This window comes from Ambystoma mexicanum, chromosome 8 (genome assembly GCF_040938575.1).
Source record: "Ambystoma mexicanum isolate Mex_15411 chromosome 8, UKY_AmexF1_1, whole genome shotgun sequence".
NCBI lineage: Eukaryota > Metazoa > Chordata > Amphibia > Caudata > Ambystomatidae > Ambystoma > Ambystoma mexicanum.
The window spans coordinates 603,359,982-603,381,127 of NC_090929.1; the positions used below are offsets into that span (position 1 = coordinate 603,359,982).

Sequence of the window (21,146 nt, forward strand, 5' to 3'; positions counted from 1 at the left end):
TCTTTGGGCAACAAAGCTATACCTGGAGCTTCGTCCACACGAGTGGTCGGGGACCCCTCCCCACTTAGAGGATGGATTCTGTTCCCTTTAGGATAGTCGAGGAGGATTGGTGCTCCATTTAATTGTTAGCAGGAGGAGCCAGAGCCCCAGTAGCCCCCCTTGCTGGGCTGAAACTACTTGTATCTGCCTGTAAGGAATGCATGGTGGCAATAGTAAGACGGACACAAGGGACCACATTTCAAGGGTGTTTATTGAACTTTTGCAGGGGTGTGATGAACGCCTATTCAGAAAGGGGGGAGTCTTTTTTCCATATCTGTTTTTCCCTGTTGGTAATCTTCATCCTCCCAATCTCTCTCCTCCTCGTCACAGTGTTTGACGGAAAAGGAGGGGGGGGAGTTGGCAAGTCAGTAACTTCTGTATAATAGAAGGCAGAAGAGGTCGGAAAGGCAAGGGTATACTGTATTTTATCAGGTGGCCCTACCCTGCTCCCCGAGGTTCAGTACAGTGAAAATCACTTGGGTTTTTCACCCTTGTCCACAAAGACAAAATCCCACAAAGCCCACCCCATTTGGCTGCTTAATATTTAACTGTTGTAATGCAAACCCAATTTTACTCTAAAAAGTAAGAGATAGTAAGCTGTTAAAATCTGTGAATTCCATTTCCACTAGGTCTGCTTGTATGATATTTAAAACAAACATACTTTTTCTGTTGACTTGTCGATTTACTCTAATCGTGCTGAATAACAGGCTGCATGCCTTTTGTGAAAGAATTACTTTTGGCACATGATCTTTCTGTGTGTTTCTTTAAAGTAGTCGCCGAGTTTTGAGACCAAGTATCCCTTGTCCAGTGAAAGCTGCTGTTCCACTCCTGACTTTTGAGATCACGTCCCTTTGCATTCTGGCACTAGTAGCCCAAAGGTTTTAAATGGAAAATATATCTGCAAGTACATTACACATCAATGCAAAATTAGATGATGCAAAGCTAAGATATGCAGAAAATTGCTTTTGCATTCTTGATATTTTCAAAAAAGTAGTTGTACATTATAGAAGAGTGGTGTTGGGGGAGAAAGGTGGGCAGTTGGCTGTCATCCCAGCTAGGTATATTGCAATTTAGCAGTTAATTTTCTTCCAATTTACTATTTGTAAAATGAGAGAAATCGAATTTCGCTGCCAAGTAACATAATATATCCCAATGGGCAGAAACGCCTCTCCCCTTTTCTAAAAGGGGCTAGCGTTGCCTTGCTGCTCTGTCACTTCCTGTGTTTCTGTGCATTCCGCATAGTTACCAGACCGCTCCCCCTCTTATTTTTTTTAAACGCCGTTTTGCCCTTCCCCCGAGGTTAAACATGTTTAAGTAAAGCGCCGTCTGAAATGCTAATGTCCTCGTGCCTTCTACCCGAGCTACGCAGAAACCATTGGCGGGAGTGGGCTCCTAACATCCGGCCAGTGACTAACAGTGAAGGGGCGCAGTCCATGGGAACTTCGAAGTCTTAATTAGTGAGATAGAAATCCGCCATTTACTGGCCGCGCGACTGTCACTATCCCTTTCCCCTAACTGCCGAGCCGCTCTCTGGAGATGCTTAGTAATCACCATGTTGATGTTTTTTCAAACTCAAACGTACTCGGCGTAGATGTAATCACGCCGCATCTCCCTCATGGAAAACAGGGCTGCAGGTAGCGCCCACGGGTCGAAAACGGAGACTTCAACTTTGGCCGTTCTGCCCCTGGACGTGCTTGGACTGCCGTTGCAGACTGGTGCTGTGCCGCTCGGCTGCTGTCAGTCTAGGCGGCCTGCGTGCACTGGACAGAGTCCCCTCCTCCCTGCAGAGCATCTCGCTGCCAGGCTAGGAGTGGGGCCGGAGAGGGGAGGGGGATGGGCAGACGAGCTACTGGTTGCAACGGCAGCAGTCTAGGGTGATCAGCCGAGCAGGGCGCCGTCACCCACCCTCACCCCCTGGTCCCCGGAAAATGGCTCCAGTACTGCAGGTACACATAGCGGATCGTTTCTCTATTAAGATGTTTGGGGGAGGGGGGAGACTTGCGTCCTTGCGCGAGGACGTGAGTGAAGGATGAACGAAGGCAGTAAGGCAGCAACACCCCAGTCGGTTCAATATGTACCGACTAACGCATCCTATCTTCTCACTTGTAAAGTACCACAGACGGCTCTGCCTGTCATGAGAGATTGGGGATGTCAGGGTACCTGGGTTGATGGGACGGGTGGTACGTGCTTGGATTTAGCATCTGGACGGTTTACGTGGGTGTAAACACTGTAAACCGCCCAAAAGTCACGGCGAGTAAAATAACTTTAAATGCAACGATCAGCAGAACAGATATACACATCTACGAGACCAGGCATCCCACGTGTAGCCATTGTTTGAATGAACGCATACCACTTGTGGCTCTTCAGTTGTGTTGGACTGCAACTCCCAGGATCGCTCACCATTGATATGCTCACTAGGGCTGATGGGAGTTGTATTCCAAAACATCTGGGGAACCAAAGGTTGCAGATCCCAGAAATAGGAAAATAAGTTCAGGTTATGTATTGTGAGCCAATCCCTGGGTTGACAGCCCCCCCCCTTCAGTCCATCCAACTCTCTCTACGCAAAGAGTGGGTGGTAGATCTCTCTCTCTTCTGCAGGAGCCTTCCTCTGGAATGGTCTCCCTGCCCGTCTCAGGCTTGAGCCGGATCACCTTAAGTTCCGTATGCTCCTCAAGACCTTCCTTTTCTCCTCCTCCTCCTTCACTCTCCTCCCCTGCTAACTACCTTCTCTCTGTGCCTCCCTCAGAGTACCACAGGACTCCAGGCTCCCCTCCTGGCACTGATTTGAACCTCACCCATTTCCTTCCCACTTCCTTCCCACTTAAGCACTTCTTCAAACCGGCACTCCCCCTTCACCCCCCCCCCCTTTTCCCCTAGCACTTCTTGTCATGTTCCCTTCTCCTTTTGGCTTGCAGCGCTTAGAAACACCTTGTTGTATAAGTGCCTTACAAATAATAAATAAATAACTACTACTGCTTAAATGGTACAGGTCTGTATTGCAGCAATGTGCAACATTGACCTCGTGTGATGTGGGGAGTGGGGGGCTTCTTCACCTCTTTACAGCAGACAGACTAGATCACAGCATAATGGTAGACCCAGTCAAACGTGTCCTCTCCATAGTTAAGTTACGTCCCTGCGATTTTACTGGAAACTGAAAGTAAGGATAACACGCACAAAAACAAGTCACTCCTACTTCCTGGACAGAGTGAAGACAGTTTGTCAGAGGTCTGCAACACTTTGCTTTCTAGATATTGTGGACTCCATCTCCCACCATAGTCAACGTTGATGGATCCTGGGAGTCGTAGTCCATAATATATGGAGAGAGAAAGGTTGGGTAACCCTGCTTTACAATGAGAGAAAACTAAAACTTGATGATCTGGGCCTAATGAAGACAAGACCTTTCGAAATGTATTCCCCAGTGAACTTACATTGGATATTGGATCTAATTGACCAGGTAGCGCGACTATCAATTGGAATGAATAGTGACTCGTTTTTGAGAGAGATTCTTGGTGAAGAAAAATCATAATAAAACAAAGTCACTTTTTAGGATGAAGCCACACTGCAAACGGTGTTAGTGTTCTGCAACCGTCGTTTATAATTGGGAACATCGCTGAGTGGGCATTTACAGATGTTAATGCCCTTGCAGTGGGCCCAGCTACATTAGCTTCAGGACCCACTTGTTAGACAATTGTGGCTACGCATCTGGCAACATCTGAGGTTTTTGCCAGGTTCTCCATTTGAAGGTGCAGAGTTTTTAGGGGTAAAACTCATATTTTCCTGACAGCCAGCTAAATAGGCACAAGGCTGTATATGAGGTTAGCCCAACATCGGGGCAAAAGGCTGAGGTGGGATTAAAGTGCGAAAAAGTGCCTGCTATCCGCTATGATGTGCTGGGAATGGGATGTGGGGCAACGGGACTGTTTGGATATGGGTGGTTGCAGGTGTATGCTTTACTGCAGTAGAGATGCATTCTGCGGCTCTGCCTCAACCTGCGGGTGTCCCGGGCTCCTGATGGTGCAAGCACGTCGGCAGATAGCACTTCTATGCTTCAGACATTGGAAGTGGAAGAAGACATTTAAACCACTTCACCGAAATCGAATTGACTTATTTGCATCTTGGGTTTAGAAAAGGAAAAAAAGTCTCCATCCACGCTTCAGCAACAGACTTGGCTCTACAGGTCGACTTGCAACTATGGTCTAGCAGGGAAGGGAGACTGGCCTGTGGCAGGAAGAATTTAGGGCCTGATTCAAAGAAGCGTTTTATAATGGTGCATATCCCATTGGAAACCGTTCTGTGAATCAGGCCCTAGTATCTACAAGATCTTCTGTAATCTAAGTGTGCCACCCACCTTCTCAATCACTCCCAAAGACAAGAGAGCTGGTGGGACTGTCTCCAGGTATTGCCCATATTAGAATTCTCTGCTCCCCCCCTCCCTGACCCCTCCCCCGCTCCAGCCCTGCATGAACAAGAAAGCAGGCAGGGCGTGCCATGAGTTTCCCCTTGTGCAAGGGCCCAGTAATGGCACAGGCTCTCCTTCCTAGCTTTTCAAAGATTGGAGAGAAGGCTTGGTGTTCCATTCAGAATGCATCCTTGAAAGCCCTCTGCTTAAAAGCTGCAAGGCATCCTCTGGAAGCTAGAAAAGTAACATTTTCAAATGACTTTTTAAAATGTTTATTTATTTATATCGCGCCAAAGCCCAGAGGCATCAGGGCACACTTTTTTTATTACCCAGCAGTTATATTCTGCTGGGGACGAACAATGATAGATGGGGGGGGAAAAGAGAAAACAGGTACGTTTATAAAACTAAATAGAACTTTATACTCCAGTGGTAAAACTGCAACTTATTGCAGTTAGACATCCGACTGTGTCCCAAGTCGCAGAGGGGTCTCCACAGCCCAAGGAAGTCATTTTACCCGGATTATCTATCCAAAGCGGTGAGCTACCTGGAGGCGGTATGGAGGGCGGTGCTACACAGACCCTTCCATTCTCTGGGCTGTGTCCTAAGATGGGTGACATGATCTGAGGCTCATAAGGAGAGTGACCGCATATGTTATGGGGCCAGTACCCAGATGATAGTGCGTGTATGTGCATTCAAGGACATGCAGACACCCAATACATTGATATTGTCTTTGGCAATGGCAGCATCACACAAAACCCATGGATGTATCTAAGATTTGACCTTGAGAAGGTTGGGGATTAAGCCCTGTCTTCTTCCCAATGATCAGGCCATCCATTTACACCTTTGTGCCAGTCGGGCCACTGGTGATGCCTAGAATGGAAAAGGTACATTTTACAGGATCACTTTACAGCAAAAATGACCTTGTCTCCATGCAGACTTTTGAGCATATAGCTATGCAAAATGATTTTCTATCACAACTCAGTTACAAAATTTTCGGGTTTTTAATATTTTAAACAAAAAATATACAAGTATCACATTAGTTAATGTGTCTACTTGACTTTACAGTGTTCACATACATGGTATATACACAATTCAAAATTTCGCATTTCTTCATGCTTGATAGTGCTTAATTCTGTTTTAGACAAAAGATAATACAATGAAATGTTAAGGAAAAACACTTACATCATTTTCATATAACTCATATGAAGGAATGTCCCGCATTGCTGATCTGTGGGTTCATTTCCTATTCTTTCAAGATAGTATTGGTCCATATGTGTCACAGTCTTTTCTGTAACTTTAGGCAAATTGCCTCTTGTGTAGTTCTCTAATGCATGATGCGTTTCGGGCAATTCATGCACTTCATCAGGTGCGGACAAATATCTTGTTTCAATAAATTGATTTCTGAAATTTAAGTAGACAAATATTCTAATCAGTACCATTTTTTTTTACTGAATGTTCAATATTTTAAGCGTTTAGTGTTTTTCTAGATCTGTATGTTTAAATTTACTCTGAACTTAGATATCTCTGACTCTGAAGATCTTGTCTTCTTTATAACATTGCCCATATGTCATATTGGTTTGTAAACTCTGTTTACTTCATTTCTTTCAGTGCAATGGGAGGTCTTTTTGCTCAATCTGTTGGAAAAACGAACAATATTCGTTTTATGGGGGACCATTTTTTAAATTTTATATAAAGGTGCAGGTTTTGCACCGGGACCAGTCGCTAACAAATAGCGCTGTGTCCCAGTCACAAAACCCTAGTTCATGACATTTAAATCAAGTTCTGTGTATGCACACTTCAAGTTCTCGTGCTCACCTCTGTCTGACGACTTGTATATCGCCCGTCCTCCAATCTTTAAGGCGTCAGCGCCACGGTATGTTCCGATCTCAGAATATTCCACTGGATGGATTCTTGACACTGCCAGAAGTGCGTTTTCTCCTCTCTTGGTCTCCTCGTCCTTTTTCGCGTGATAGTCCGTGATTCCTGGCTGTGCATCTTTTCCAGAATGTAGAGCTCAGTACGCTCACACAGTTTTGCTGTTTTCGATTTTCGCTGGTTGTTATGGTAACCTAGTTGTGTAGTGTTTAGAAAAGGTGACTTACTGCTTACGTTCAGTGGGCGCCATCTTGTAGTGTCTTAGGATGTTAATGGTATCTATGTTCCGATACAGTTGACTCTCTCAATGTGTGCAGACGTCTACGTATCGCGTACGTTTGGTTAACAAAATCTTGTGATGGTTTAGTTAGAAAGACTGTGTTTACATCATTCCCCGATTTCTCTTCATGTTAAACAGAACTTAATACTTGCTTACCTACAATGCACGCCTTCATGCAATTTCTTAGTGCGTGCTATTGTGGTCACTCAGTGAGTTAACCCCATATTGTTTGCCACTTTCTTGACAGGGATCGGGAAAAAGTCTTTTTTCCTGGATTTTGCATTTTGAATAACAAATCCCTAGCTAATTTCTGTTAAATGCCAACTCCCACTTAGTTGGGGTTGATTTTTGAATGAAAACCTATCACTGGTCCTTTCTTTATTTTCAGCCTCCTCTCTGATGTACTTTTTCTGGCAAGTTGATACTCTTGAGGTCTTAGTTTCTGTCTTAAAATTCCTTCACATATTTTCTATTGGCCTTCTGCCATTTAGGTGACTCATTATTTATAGGAAGCAACTTAAATCCCAGTCTGCATTCATGCCATTGGGCTGCATGGAGTTCAGTTTTTCTATCCAGTAGGTTTCCTTCTGTAGCAACATTTTATTGAGATTTCCACCCCCTTCTTGGTGCTTTCACTTGTTCAAGAATAATAAATCTTATCTGGGCAATATTGTGTCTCTCTTACTTGCAATGTTCTGTAACTGGAGATTTTAAGGCACCTGTCCTTATGTTTGACTTGTGTTCTGATTAACAAAAACTTCAGGGTGAGAGGTCACATAGTTCCAACATTATAGCAAATGTAGCAGTCACTTCTTACTGCATTATCCTTCACAACATGTATTTAATGACATCTGGATAATGTTGGTGGGGATAGAGCACCCAGAGATGTTTAGAAAAAACAATAAATATAGGTATGATCCAGTAAAACAGGCTGGATCTCAATGCAATAACAACAACAGATAACTGCTGCTATTGGTTGATCATTTCAATTGTGCAGTCACAAGAATAAACATAAACCCACATCAATGGACATATATACAAAAAGCACATTACCAATGCTTCAAATGTGCACTGTTCAAATGGTGATATCGTCGAAACAAAGGTGTTTCGGCCTCGAGGAACTGTATAATACAGCTTTATGGGCAGGCCTTCATCTGGACGTGTGAGGGAATGGATGGTAGTCCCGGGGTCTCTATCTATGAACAACAAATCGGAAGGGGTAAGTGGAACAATGACCTCAAGTAAAATGATAATTCACAAAGCTCCCATAGGATGCTTCATTAAAAACAGGAGACTCCCTAGTAGAGGAGCCTAGATCTTACCGAAAACCTATCCAGTGTAAGGGTAAGTAAGATAATCCATCATGGGTATAGCTATCTTTGGGGCATTCAATGCGTCGTTGAGGGAACAAATGTTTACCTGTAACGACATATAAAGATCTGTAAGAGTTCTTTACAGATCGTGGTGTCATATATGAGTGAGAGAAAATTGGGTACAATCTTACCTCAAATGGTAAGATGTGTCTTCTTGTTTCAAAATGGTGGAGACACCCACTGTAAATCATGGTTCCTATCCCAGATTGTCCAAACTTGACAGTATCTGTGTATGAAAAACGCGCATGAGTTAAGGGAACTTATCTGCGAGCAAAATATAGGTCTGCAGGTATAGTGAGGGCAAAGTCCTGTATTGGGCCTTGTTGCGTGGCCTAGAATCAGAGCACATAGGATTTAGCTTGCATTCGTACTTTAATGTGTTCGTCTGGGCTAGGCGAGGAGGCACATCCGTCCAGTAGCCAATTGTACACAGCCACGGGGGCTCGAGGGGGCGGACTCGCTGGATGCCTCTTCTAGGAGCGAAAATACTGTGTGAAGTAAGGTAAGCGTAGTGCGCGCTAATTGCACGTAAGCTGCAGGGTAAACGGAACAGCGAGCAAACGCCTAGATTTTCGCAGAAGTGATGTCATGGAATGGGCGGAGTTTATGTGGAGCCGCACAATGTTGTCAAGTGTGGCTTGCAATCTGTAATCAATCTAGACATGTAAATCACTTATGCATCACATTTCAGAACAAACAATAATAAATAGAGATAAAGATGTGTCCACGTTGATTCATGCGCAAAATGTTTTTGCCTCTCTAGTTGTCATTCCTACATAGTATATTCTGCACGGGCATCTTATGCCGTATATTACATTTTTCGGTCACACGTGGAGGAGTGATAAAGATTTATCTTGTATCCTTTAGGGGGATGGGTGATGGTATTTCCCTTAATTAGATTATTGCAGTTGTTGCAATTATGCAGTATATTGTTCCCTTGTAGTTTCTCTGGGTTTGTCTTTCTGTTGAGAAGTCTGCTTTGATCAACTGTTCTTTGATCGATCTGCTTTTGTTGTAGGCAAAAGGTGGAGGTTAAGGAAAAAGTCTTTTCATTGTGGGATCAAGGGCGAGGTGTGTCCAGTTCTTTTTGATTATCTTTTTAATTTGGGGACTCTGTTGGGAGAAGGTGGTAACATAGACCAATGTGTCCGCTATTTCCTTAGTTTTAGGTTTCAGTGCATCTTCTTTGCTGATTTTACTGACTATTCCTCTTCTTCAGAAATAATTCGTCAATTGAATTTTTGGATGTGCAAATATATAAGAAAAGGCACATTGGAAACCACGATATACACAAAACAGACAGACAGGAATAGCGTACTACATGCCAATAGTTTTCACCCGAGAAAAACAATAGAAAGCATACCCTTCAGTCAATTTTTAAGGTACAGACAAATTATTTCTAAAGAAGAGGAATACAACAAGAGAACGGAAGAACTGAAGAAGAAATTTGAAAAAAGAGGATACCAGCCAACCAACATAAGAACGAGCACTGAAAAAGTCAGTAAAATCAGCAGAGAAGATGCACTGAAACCTAAAACTAAGGAAGTAGTGGACACATTGGTCTATGTTACCACCTTCTGCCAACAGAGTCCCAAAATTAAAAAGATCATCAAAAAGAACTGGACAACACTCACCCTTGATCTCACGATGAAAATACTTTTTCCTGAACCTCCACCTTTTGCCTACAACAAAAGCAGATTGATCAAAGCAGACTTCTCGGCAGAAAGACAAACCCAGGGAAACTACAAGGGAACGATACCCTGCCATGATTGCAACAACTGCAATAATCTAATTAAGGGAAATACCATCACCCATCCCTGTAAAGGATACAAGATAAATCTTTATCACTCCTCCACGTGTTTTTCCAAAAATGTAATATACAGCATAAGATGCCTGTGCGGAATATGCTATGTAGGAATGACAACTAAAAAGGCAAAAACGAGATGGGCAGAACACAAGTCAAACATAAGGACAGGTGCCTTAAAATCTCCAGTTACAGAACATTTCAAGAAAGAGAGACACAATATTTCCCAGATAAGATTTATTATTCTTGAACAAGTGAAAGCACCAAGAAGGGGGTGGAAATCTCAATAAAATGTTGCTACAGAAGGAAACCTACTGGATAGAAAAACTGAACTCCATGCTGCCCAATGGCATGAATGCAGACTAGGATTTAAGTTGTTTCCTATAAATAATGAGTCACCTAAATGGCAGAAGGCCAATAGAAAATATGTTAAGGAATTTGAAGTCTGAAACTAAGACCTCAAGAGTATCAACTTGCCAGAAAAAGTAAATCACAGAGGAGGCTGACAATAAAGAAAGGACCAGTGATAGGTTTTCATTCAAAAATCAACCCCAACTAAGTGGGAGTTGGCATTTAACAGAAATTAGCGAGGGATTTGTTATGCAAAATCCAGGAAAAAAGACTTTTTCCCGATCTCTGTCAAGAAAGTGGCAAACGATATGGGGTTAACTCTCTGAGTGACCACAATAGAACTCACTAAGTTAATTGCATGAAGGCGTGCATTGTAGGTAAGCAAGTATTAAGTTCTGTTTAACATGAAGAAACATTGGAGCAATATGTAAAGTCTTTCTAACTAAACCATCATAAGATTGTGTTAACCAAATGTACGCGATACATAGCCGTCTGCACACATTGAGTCAGCTGTATCGGAATATAGATACCACAAACATCCTGAGACACTACAAGATGGCGCCCATTGAATGTAAGCAGTAAGTCACCTTTTCTAAACGCTACACAACTAGCTTACCATAACAACCAGCGAGAATCAAATACGCGAAGCCACAGCAAAACGGTGCGAGCGTACTGAGCTCTACATTCTGGAAAAGATACACAGCCAGGAATCACAGACTATCACACGAAGAAGGACGAGGAGACCAAGAGAGGAGAAAACGCACTTCTGGCAGTGTCAAGAATCCATCCAGTGGAATATTCCGAGATCGGAACATACCGTGGCGTAGACGCCTTAAAGATTGGAGGACGGGTGACATACAAGTCGTCAGACAGAGATGAGCATGAGAACTTAAAGTGTGCATACACGGAACTTGATTTAAATGTCATGAACTAGGGTTTTGTGGATGGGACACAGCGCTATTTGTTAGCGACTGGTCCCAGTGCAAAACCTGCACCTTTATATAAAATTTTTAAAAAATGGTCCCCCATAAAACAAATATCGATCGTTTTTCCAACAGATTGAGCAAAAAGGCCTCCCGTTGCACTGAAAGAAATGAAGTACACGTAGTGTCTACAAATCAATATGACATATGGCACATGTTATAAAGAAGACAAGATCTCCAGAGTCAGAGATATCTAAGTACCGAGGAAATTTAAACATACAGATCTAGAAAAACACTAAACACTTAAAATATTATTGAACATTCAGTAAAAAATTGTACTGATTAGAATATTTGTCTACAATTTCAGAAATCAAATTATTGAAACAAGATGTTTGTCCGCACCTGATGAAGGGCATGAATTGCCCGAGACGCATCATGCATTAGAGAACTACACATGAGGCAATTTGCCTAAAGTTACAGAAAAGACTGTGACACATATGGACCAATATTATCTTGAAAGAATAGGAAATGAACCCACAGATCAGCAATGCGGGACATTCCTTCATATGAGTTATATGGAAATGATCTAAGTGTTTTTCCTTACCATTACATTTTATTATCTTTTTTCTAAAACAGAATCAAGCACTATCAAGCATGAGGAAATGCGAAATTGTTGAATTGTGTATATAACATGTATGTTGAACATTGTAAAGTCAAGTAGAGACATTAACTAATGTGATACTTATATAAGTTTATTTTAGAATATTAAAAACCCGAAAATGTTGTAACTGAGTTGTGATAGAAAATCATTTTGCATAGCTATATGCTCAAAAGTGTGCACTGAGACAAGGTCACTTTTGCTGTAAAGTGATCCTGTAAAATTGTTCTTTTGAAGTTGGATTCTGTAGCCCAGAATATGTCTCTGTCAGCAACTGAATAATGTCCAGAAGATATCGTTAAAACTTGATAAAAGATCATTTGAATACAATAAGGACAAAACCAAGAAAAGGTGTGCTCCTCTACACCCCTGTTACCATAGTAATAGACTGGAAAAGGTGCCATGGAATGAGAGGGATCCAGCACTCACTACAAGCGGACAGCCTAGAAGTGGGATGCTGAAAATAGCACAAGTGTGGATCCATCTGCAAGCCAGGAGGCCCGTGCAGATTTAAAGAACAGGTGGTCACGAGTCGCCCTTGGAAGGGGACCCAAACTCGAGGCGCCGAGTCCAGGACTGGCAAGAGGGAGTGGGGGGTAAGGGAGGGCGGGGAGACGACCCCCCACCCGGACTCCACACCACTCCCTTCTAATTACTTAAATGTCCTCCAGGCCTTTTGTAATTATACTTGAACATACAGTTAGATGGGGAAAATAAGAATGACACACGGTCCCAATAATGTGGATGTGGAACAAAATGTTGATGAATGATGGCTTTTAAATTAATCGTAACTGCCGGAAATGCTCTGGGGAACACTCCAGACCTTAATTTTTCAGGCTGCCATGCCATTACAAAATTGGCTGGGTCCCACCCCAAAATGGGCAATCAGGCCGAAATGCTTGGTCACGTCCCTTGTGCATGAGAGCACAAGCAACCCAGACATGTTTAATTCACATTGCACATAGTCTGTGAGGTAGTTTGGGACTATGGATTATGTGTAGATTGGTTCAAAGCAGGCACCAACATTTGGGTATACCAGTCCCACTTGGGGTAACATAACCAAGCCTGATTTGCGTATGGTCTTTCCCCTCCTGTATTGGCATGGCTGGCTGAAAAAACAATGGTCTGGTTGGTTGTCCAGAGGACCACACAAAAGGGAAAGAAAGAGTGGTTGCAGGAGTGGCCGATATACCCCAGACAAATGAGCCAGAAAGGGTTGGTATTCTAGGAGAGCTAAACGTGGAGCCATATGAGAGCTAAGTAGTTGAGATGAAAACCAGGGGAGACAAAACAATGGGAAATCCAGCACAAGCTAAGGAGTAGCAGTCAAGGTACTGTACACGGAGCGTGGGACTTTGCCAGAGAATGGACAGATACCTAGCAAGGGTCTTTTGATGGATGAGGCAAGGGCAAGTCTTTGTCGGAGCACCCTCAAGGAGAGACCCAGAAGTTGAAACCCTTGATCTTTGACTAGGACTATAATGCTGGCTGGAATGAGGAGGTTGTGACTCCCTTAATTATAGGGAGAAAAGAGCACCATATCCATTATAGTGGACTGGGACACTACACCCCCTGATCATGAAGGAGTGGGCCAGGCACTATCCTCCTGGTATGGATTACAAATACCAACCTTCACGCTACATCCTTGTGAATAGTACTTGTGGCAAACAAGCAGCCGGGCGATCTATGCCTGTGACTTTAACCATACATTTTAAGTGGCTGGGCTTCATGTTCATGTTCCATAGACTGTGTGGCATTTTTGCAAAACTGTGGGAGAAATGTCTGACCCTTTATATCGTAACACTGTTGTGTTAGACCAATGCAAGATGGGAATAACTGTTATGCTGTAGATAAACCCTAGACCCCGCCGGTCTTTATCCCCACTACTTCCTATTTGTAAATAAACTAAGTATATACTTCTGAGGGTAACGCGTTTTTCGATTTCCCCTGCACCTTACCCTTTACATGCTTGAAGTCTAAATGCAAGTAAATTGCATTAAAACTAAGGCATACATGGTATCTTGTTGTACAGTGCACATTATAAATGCCCAATGCCTCATCCTTGCACAAGTGGACACATGGATGGTAGCAAACGGACATAACAAAACCGTAGCAAAACATCGCTGATGCTCTGTAAATCCTACAGGTTTTATCTCAGCCAAAGTCCTGTGACCTGATGAGATGGGACCTCCCAAACCTCTCAACCGTGGAAGGAAATCTTTGAATGAAAATGGGCAACATCCTCGCTCTTGATCCACAGTTCAAAGCCATCATCAGAAGATGTTTCTCCCAGCGGCTCATGCTACACCGCATCTTACCTTCCTTAACATACACCCATAGGGCCTTGACCACAACCTCTCAAATACTATCGAAACCAGACTATGCAAACAGCCTCTATCTCAGACACCCAAATTACCTAATGAGGAAACTTGAGAGTCCAAAATGCAGTGGCAAGAATACTTGTACCCTCCACTGGCTACTGTGGTAAGTCAGAAATAGGAGGCAGACCAATCTTTGTCGTTTTACCCTTCTTTATTTAAATAATAAGACAAAATGCATTCCCATCCCTACCCCATGGGGTCCACTACCTAATAGAACTAAATAAGGTGCTCATAGTCTGTCATAAAGTGCAAAAGTCTGACCTCCGTCCAACTCTAAGCTATTCTGTCCCTACCACTATGCAATAACAACAGAAAGGCAAGAGAATGACCTCTTCTCCTGGAAAGTCTTCTTCAGCTTCTGGACAACAGAAGTCTAGGTGAATGACTCCCTTATCCTAGATGTTCTTACTTGGTTTTTAGTATGAAAATCTCAGATATTGTTGAGCAATGTCTTTAAGTAACGGATGCAGTTCCTGTATGGGACTTTTCACAGTCTCTCTTTTCCCTACTTGCTTTCTGGTTAGGCCTCTCCTCTTTTGTCTTGTGAGCATTAGGAATCCTGGGCAAAAGACTCTCTTTACTGTCTCTGAAAGTCCTTCCCTTCCTTGTTCACTAGGGAGAATTGCTCCCTCTTCATATCCTTCTTGTTCTTAATGTTATTCTGTTTCATCACTTTTTGGTGTATTAGACAAAGTGTGTCATATTCTCCTCCTTCGGACTCACTGTCTTCTATGTTGCCTCTCTTACTCTCTAGCCACTTACTGGGACATGTAGGCTGAGCCCCAGAATATTCTTTACACTTCTTATCTTCTGTTCGGCTACTTGGATGAGTATGCTGAGTCCCAGAGTATTCTTTACTCTTCTTAACTTCTGGCCAAGTACTGCAACATGTAGGATGTCTGCCTTCTCTATTGCTGTGATGCCTTCCGGGTCGCTCGCCGTCCCTTTTACCTCCTTTCACAGTGTTTGGTGTTGCCACGCCTTTTCTTCAGAGCGGGACATCCACCGACTTCCATACATCTTGCTTTCACATTCCACTAGCACTGTGCTTCTCCCCACAGCTCTGCGGTGTCCAGGCTTCAACTGTCTCTGCGCAGTTATCGCCCCCCGCCCCCCTCCAGGGTCACACCACCATCTTGCCTGCTTCTTCTTCTTTGTTTTCGTCTTGGGGTTTCCTTTCCCTCTGTTTTGACAACCTCAGTCTCCTTTCAGGTCTCTGGTCAGTAGTACCTTCTTCCTTCCCTGCGTCAGAGGTTTGGTCATTCCCACAGCCCAGCCACGACTTGACTGGTTTGATGCTTATAGGAGTCCTTCCCCTGTTTTTATCATAGGTTCCTACCCAGCAGAGGGTTGTAGTCCTTCCTCTCTATCAGATGGATGTCTGCATCCTCAGTTCACTCTTCTTCATCACAGTACTGGGAGTAATCATTATTACTCTTCCAACGCTCTTCTTCTTCATAGTATTCGTTGTTTTTCAAGAGGAAACTTGGATTCTGCATGGCAATAACACATAGTGGTTTGACTTTGGAACTCCATTTTTCTCTTTCTCTTGAGTACTCTCTAGTATTTCATTGCTCTTCTTTACAGTTTCTGATGGTGGGGTAATCGATATGCATCGGTCACTTTTCTCCTTCCCAGTATTTGGTTGATAGTTGTTCTTTGTTCTTGGGATCCTCCTCTTCTCAGTACCATATGGATATTTATTTTCAGAAGGAACATCATAGTAACATGTGTAAGCAGAGTCTTGTCTGTCAGATGGTATGGTTTTAGGGGATTCATTGGTGAGGTTACAAGGGAGTTCCACATCATAACAGGAGTACTTGTCCCCAAAGGGGAAGTCTCTCTCCATGAGGTTATGCTGACCGCCACCCTTTGGGGTGAATATCGCGTAGCATGCTCACCTCCGTAGCTTCACAAGGAAAGGCTCTCCCTTGGGGAGAAGGGACTGAATCACTCGATTCATCACACTACCCATCAAAAAAGTGTTCTTTTCCGAACCTTGTGCATAGCCAGTCGTTCATATGATGGAGTGGGCCCTTCCTCCTTCAGAAGTAGGTTTCCTACACTACACTCCTTCCAGAACAGTCAGATCCAGCAATGCTGCACTAGTGCTAGTCCTTAATTTCAACAAGAAATGGCAAGGACAATCCTCTTTTTCAGTTCTATCCACAAAACTGTGGAACATCCTACCCAAACCTTCTCAAGGACAGCCACCTGACTTTCAGGAAGCAGTTCAAGGCTTGGCTTTTTAACCAACCACTTCGCAAGAAATGAATAATAATATCAAACAACTAAAAACTGGGCACCACAAAACTTTGTGCTAATTTATGTCAAGCATTTTCTAAACCTCTTGGCACTACCATCTTCGGCAAACTAAGCGGACTGGTGGACCTGATCCTGCATGGTACTGGTCTACACCTGCAATCTACCACCAAGAGCAATGCAGTGACAACACCCTCGTCCTCACGCTCTCCATCACCCTTTTCCCTCAACTAAATTCTCATTACTACAAGCTTGCATTCCTACATCCCTCACACTCCTACAGATGACCTCCTAGGTGGAGTGCACTCAACAGATTCAAACCGTGTCCATCTTCCATCCACAACCATGCTTTTAATCTTTGCACTCCACAATCTGGGATATGCTCATCTGGCTAACCTGCCCAGTCGGTGTCAACCACAACAATCTTATCAACACACCAGTAATGGCTACTTCCAACCTGCATCCGTCAACGCCAAAGCTTTCTGCATCTCTCTTCCCCAGGAGTTGCAGTGAGCGGGAACAGTTTGGAGCGGCGTTCCAATACTTTTGATTTTTACTGTTAAGAGTGCAACTACTTTTTGCAACCCTGTTCACCAGTGTACTCAGGAGACCCCCAGCCGGCCCATAGAGCCGAGGTTTGCTCCGAAGTACTTTAAGACGAGATAGCTGCACCTTTGAGATGTTTGGGGGTGCAGATTTATTACTCCAACACCAATCAATAAGGTCAACTCAATGGTTTGTCAAAGGGAGTCCGTTTAATGACAAGTACAAAAAAAGGCGCGTCATGGCAATCAGCAGTGATGCGATAGTCCGTTTCGCTTCAACTCCAACGAACTTCACACAAGCAGTGACATTTATAATCAAAACTTGTCATAATTGACGTGTAACACTTAAAAGTTAGTATGCAATTCTATTGGTTAGGAAAAGGTAACTTTAATATAGGTACTATATCTGTATATGGTAACGGAGTGAGGGGATTGGGTAAACACTGTCAGGTGGGCATCTAAGCCCTTCCTTCAAAAATTACTACCGTGGACGTCACTAAAAGTATGACGTCCCATTGGTTCTACTAACTATAGGTCCCTAGATTATTTGGTCCATTGTGATTGGGTTGGCATCAACCCCATGCATACATTTCCACTTTGCTTAGCAGCACGCAGAACGGTCAGCCAGGTGCAGGGTGCCCCTCAGCTACCTGGCCTTCCTCCAATTAAGGTTACTATCAATCATCGCTTCAGCAAGTATATGTCAATTATTTTACTGTCGTTGGCCTCGAAACTGCATCTTCTGTCGGGAAATGTTCTGATATCTCTGCCTGGGCGAATGCCAAGCATAGGTGTGAACCTGTGCTCCTTCCTGCTCGCCTGGTCATGTGCTACACACCGTAAATTTGTCTAGTTTCTCTCAATTTGTGCATTTAATTCTTATTCAGGACAGGATATTCTGTTCTTAAGTTTCAATTATATGTAGCTACTGTTTGTTCCTTCTATTGGTATGACCTTGGCTCTCCTGGCACGAGTTGCATCTGCCGAGTTTCGAATCAGCTGTATCTTCTCGTTTTACTAGAATATGAATCTTGTCTTGTTTGGCCTCTAGTAACCGGAGTTGATTCTGCTTTTCGTGTGAAGTGGAATCACACTTACAACACTGTGCTTCGTTTTGAGGTAGATTATGTATAATCACGCTTGCCGCGCTATTCTTCTACTTAGCATAGCAAGCCGTACTGTTTTCTTAGCTTTCTTGCGGTTCCAAGCATATGTACAGGCATTAGCTGGTTGACTATCTTCGTCCTGCTTACAGCTTAAGCTTCTTTGTATTTCAACATTGTTCGCTTCTTCTAGGTTCACGATATCGTTATTCATGGTGTTTCGTCTTTGTGTCATCCTTAGGTCGTCATTTCTTCTATCTGCGAGTCCGTCCGAGTCCTTGTGACGTCACCATTCATCTTCCATTAAGGCCTTTTTGGTTTCTTTTGGGACGGTACTTAGGCAATCTTTATTTCGTCTCATTTGCTGGTAGGGTTTTCTCAATGGATACCTTACTGTCCATGGTTTTCTGGGTATTGGTACTTCAATAGGTGTTGCTCTTCTGATAGGTACTGGGCAGAGCCCTACTGCGGCTCTCTGCTGGTTTATTTGCTCATCATACAATACATATTTTGGTGTGAATGTTCCTGGTACTTCAAAATGGGAGACTGGAGTGCAGGCTTTATTTGGGACCTCCTCTACACCACTCGAACTGTTCTTTGTGAAGTTAAAGCACACTTCTCCACGTTACCACCCAATAGTAGTTACAGCTAAACTGAAATCTTTTTCAACTCAATTGGCTGTCAAACATCATGGCTGCAACCCTTGAACAATATGCTGCACGTTTCTCCCTTCCTGACTACTTTGTACACAATTCCACTACTTTATTTGGTACGCTTCTAACATAGGCCTTCCCGCTATCCGACTAACACACCCTGCCATCCTTTCTTAGATAAGCCATGCACAGCGAGGCAATCATTATTGGCAGAAAGAGCGCAATATAAGACAACTTTATATTACATTACATAAAACTATCTGCAACTCCAATATGGATTTTCCAACTGCCTTTCAAGGCACTTGTGTGCTTTTCACAGCACATAGTATTTTCAAACACCATTCCCAGCTTGCATACTTAGCAAGTAAACCCAAATACAGGGTTATACTGTTTTCTATTCAAGTGGGGGACAAGATGAACTGAATGTGGAGAACCCTGCAGGACACCAACATGCATATTCATTTCCAGAAGAGAGCTAACCTTCAAACAAACCTGTAGTTCAGCATGGAACATCATGCCATTTAGCTCAGAACATGGTACCCAGTGCCTTCTGTACCCAGGATGAATGTTGGAGACCTTGGACACATTGCTCATGCCCAATAGGCCAGACACTGTGCTTTATTTATATTGAACTATGAGGAGTCAGGAATGAAATGCATACACAAGGGGTTCATAGTTTTGGTTAAAGACTTTTATTAAAATAAAAGGGGTTGGGAAAATGCATCTCTGCCCCTGCACCAGGGGAGTTCCCCTACCTAAAATCAAAACTAAGGATCTGTCAGTGGTCCGAATGTCCAAAACAAAATGTCCTGTGTCCAAAGTTCTATGCTGACCCTCGCATTCTAACAAAACCATTCTAAAGTGGAAGAGAAACTGTCTTTGGCTTTGAGTGATGTATAACATTTCAAAAAGGAAATACAAAACTCTCAACACAAAAAGTTCCAAAGGTTAGAGTATCTTGCTCCAGAGGGTGATTCCCATTCCCCTGGATTACTTTTCACTCTGGTTCCCATTCAGGGGTATCCGTCTCTTGGTTATTAACACAGCTGATGCACAAAACAACTTGACTGTTGGACTTTGCTGTATTAGGATACCTGGTGTGCTCTACCGCCAGGTTTTCTTTCTCTGTTAGCATATTTCCTTTGCCTTTTCCTGATGTGCTCTTATCAGGATCTCTTGAGTTAATTTCGGTTCACACTTTGTTCATTTTAATGCCTGATATGCTTTCCAGTCAGGGCTTTCTCATAAAGACACATGTTCACAATTGCATCCACCTGTTACACTCGCCTGCCAGGGACTTTCTTTTATGAACACTCTTGCAACTTGTATTGGCATGGTATGTCCTCCTGCCAGGGCTTTCTTACATAGGGATGCCTTTATACTTTCAAACTGCCTGGTATAATCACCTGCCAAGGCTTCTGTTACAAATGCACTTTCTTGCACCTTCAAACGCACCTTCCAATTGCTTGGTTTTCTCTCCAGCCAGGGCTTTCTTATGTGGACTCTGCGAATATGTCCTATACTGATAGTCAGCCTTTTCTGGTATCGCATCTGCCTGGTATACTATTCTGCCAGGACTTCTTTCACAAGTGTATTGCATACACTCACATGGTTGTAAGCCTCTTGTTCTCATTCCTTTTCCCCTTTTATACTAATGTTCACTTGCACACATTCTTTCAGGGGCTGTTTTGTTAATAACAGTGTTTGTCATGTCTGCTGATGGTGATCCCACTTCCCTTCCGTTGACTCACTGGTTGTTCCTGGATTATTTTGTCTGTTCCGCGGTAAGCCATCAGCAAGCATTCTGCATCCTGCTCGCTGCTTCTGTTTCCCAGCTTCTCTGCTCTTCAGGGCTTTTGCAGGGCTCTCTGGCATCTTCCCGAGATTAGGTAAGGGGGAAGTTACCTCCTAATACCTGCACACACCCAGAAGACTTCTGTCGGCTTCTGGCATCCTTGCAGCATGTTCTTCACTTTCTGCTTCCCATCTCCTTGTTGAGCCGGTACGCTCCACGGAATGCCTTAAAGTCCCTCAGTCTTTCAGTCGCTTCTGAGAGATCCAGTCTTCTCCCGCCAGCAGCTCTGCTTGGTCAGCTTCTCCAGATGTTTAAATTTCCCCGCTGTAGGCATGCCCTCATAACTAATCGAGCACAGCTTGTGCTCTTGACCTTGGGTGACCTGTATTACTTGATCCCTCTTCCTCGTTCAAGCATTCTCATGCCTATGAGAATGGAAGTCCATTTGTGATGATTTACATATGTAGTCTGGGCAAAAGTTCTTGGTGGTTTTCAAAGGCAAGTTGGTTTTTGATGGTTTCTATACAGATCTGGTAAAAAGGTTTTCAACACTATTCCTAGGTGAATGAGGGGATGTGTAAAAATATGCCATTAAGGGAATGGGTAGGGATGGGATATGCTTGGAAGAAAGAAGGGGACACCATGTCTCATCTGATGATGCCATGACAATTCCCTGGAGGTTGTCTTCCCCCCATGTGATCCGCT

The 21,146-nt window shown here is 43.4% G+C and overlaps 1 protein-coding gene across 7 annotated transcripts in view; it reads left to right on the forward strand.

Annotated features, from left to right (window-relative positions):
• Positions 1-21,146, forward strand: part of ARHGEF10L (Rho guanine nucleotide exchange factor 10 like) — a 972,373-nt gene that overhangs the window by 391,438 nt on the left and 559,789 nt on the right. Inside the window, exon 1 of one of the 7 annotated variants that reach the window (XM_069610313.1) lies at positions 1,865-1,985. The exons of the other annotated variants lie outside the window; for them this stretch is intronic. The gene's annotated coding sequence lies outside the window, so the exon portion shown is untranslated. Of the gene's footprint in view, positions 1-1,864; positions 1,986-21,146 lie in introns of those variants that run through there. 7 annotated transcript variants of the gene reach the window in all.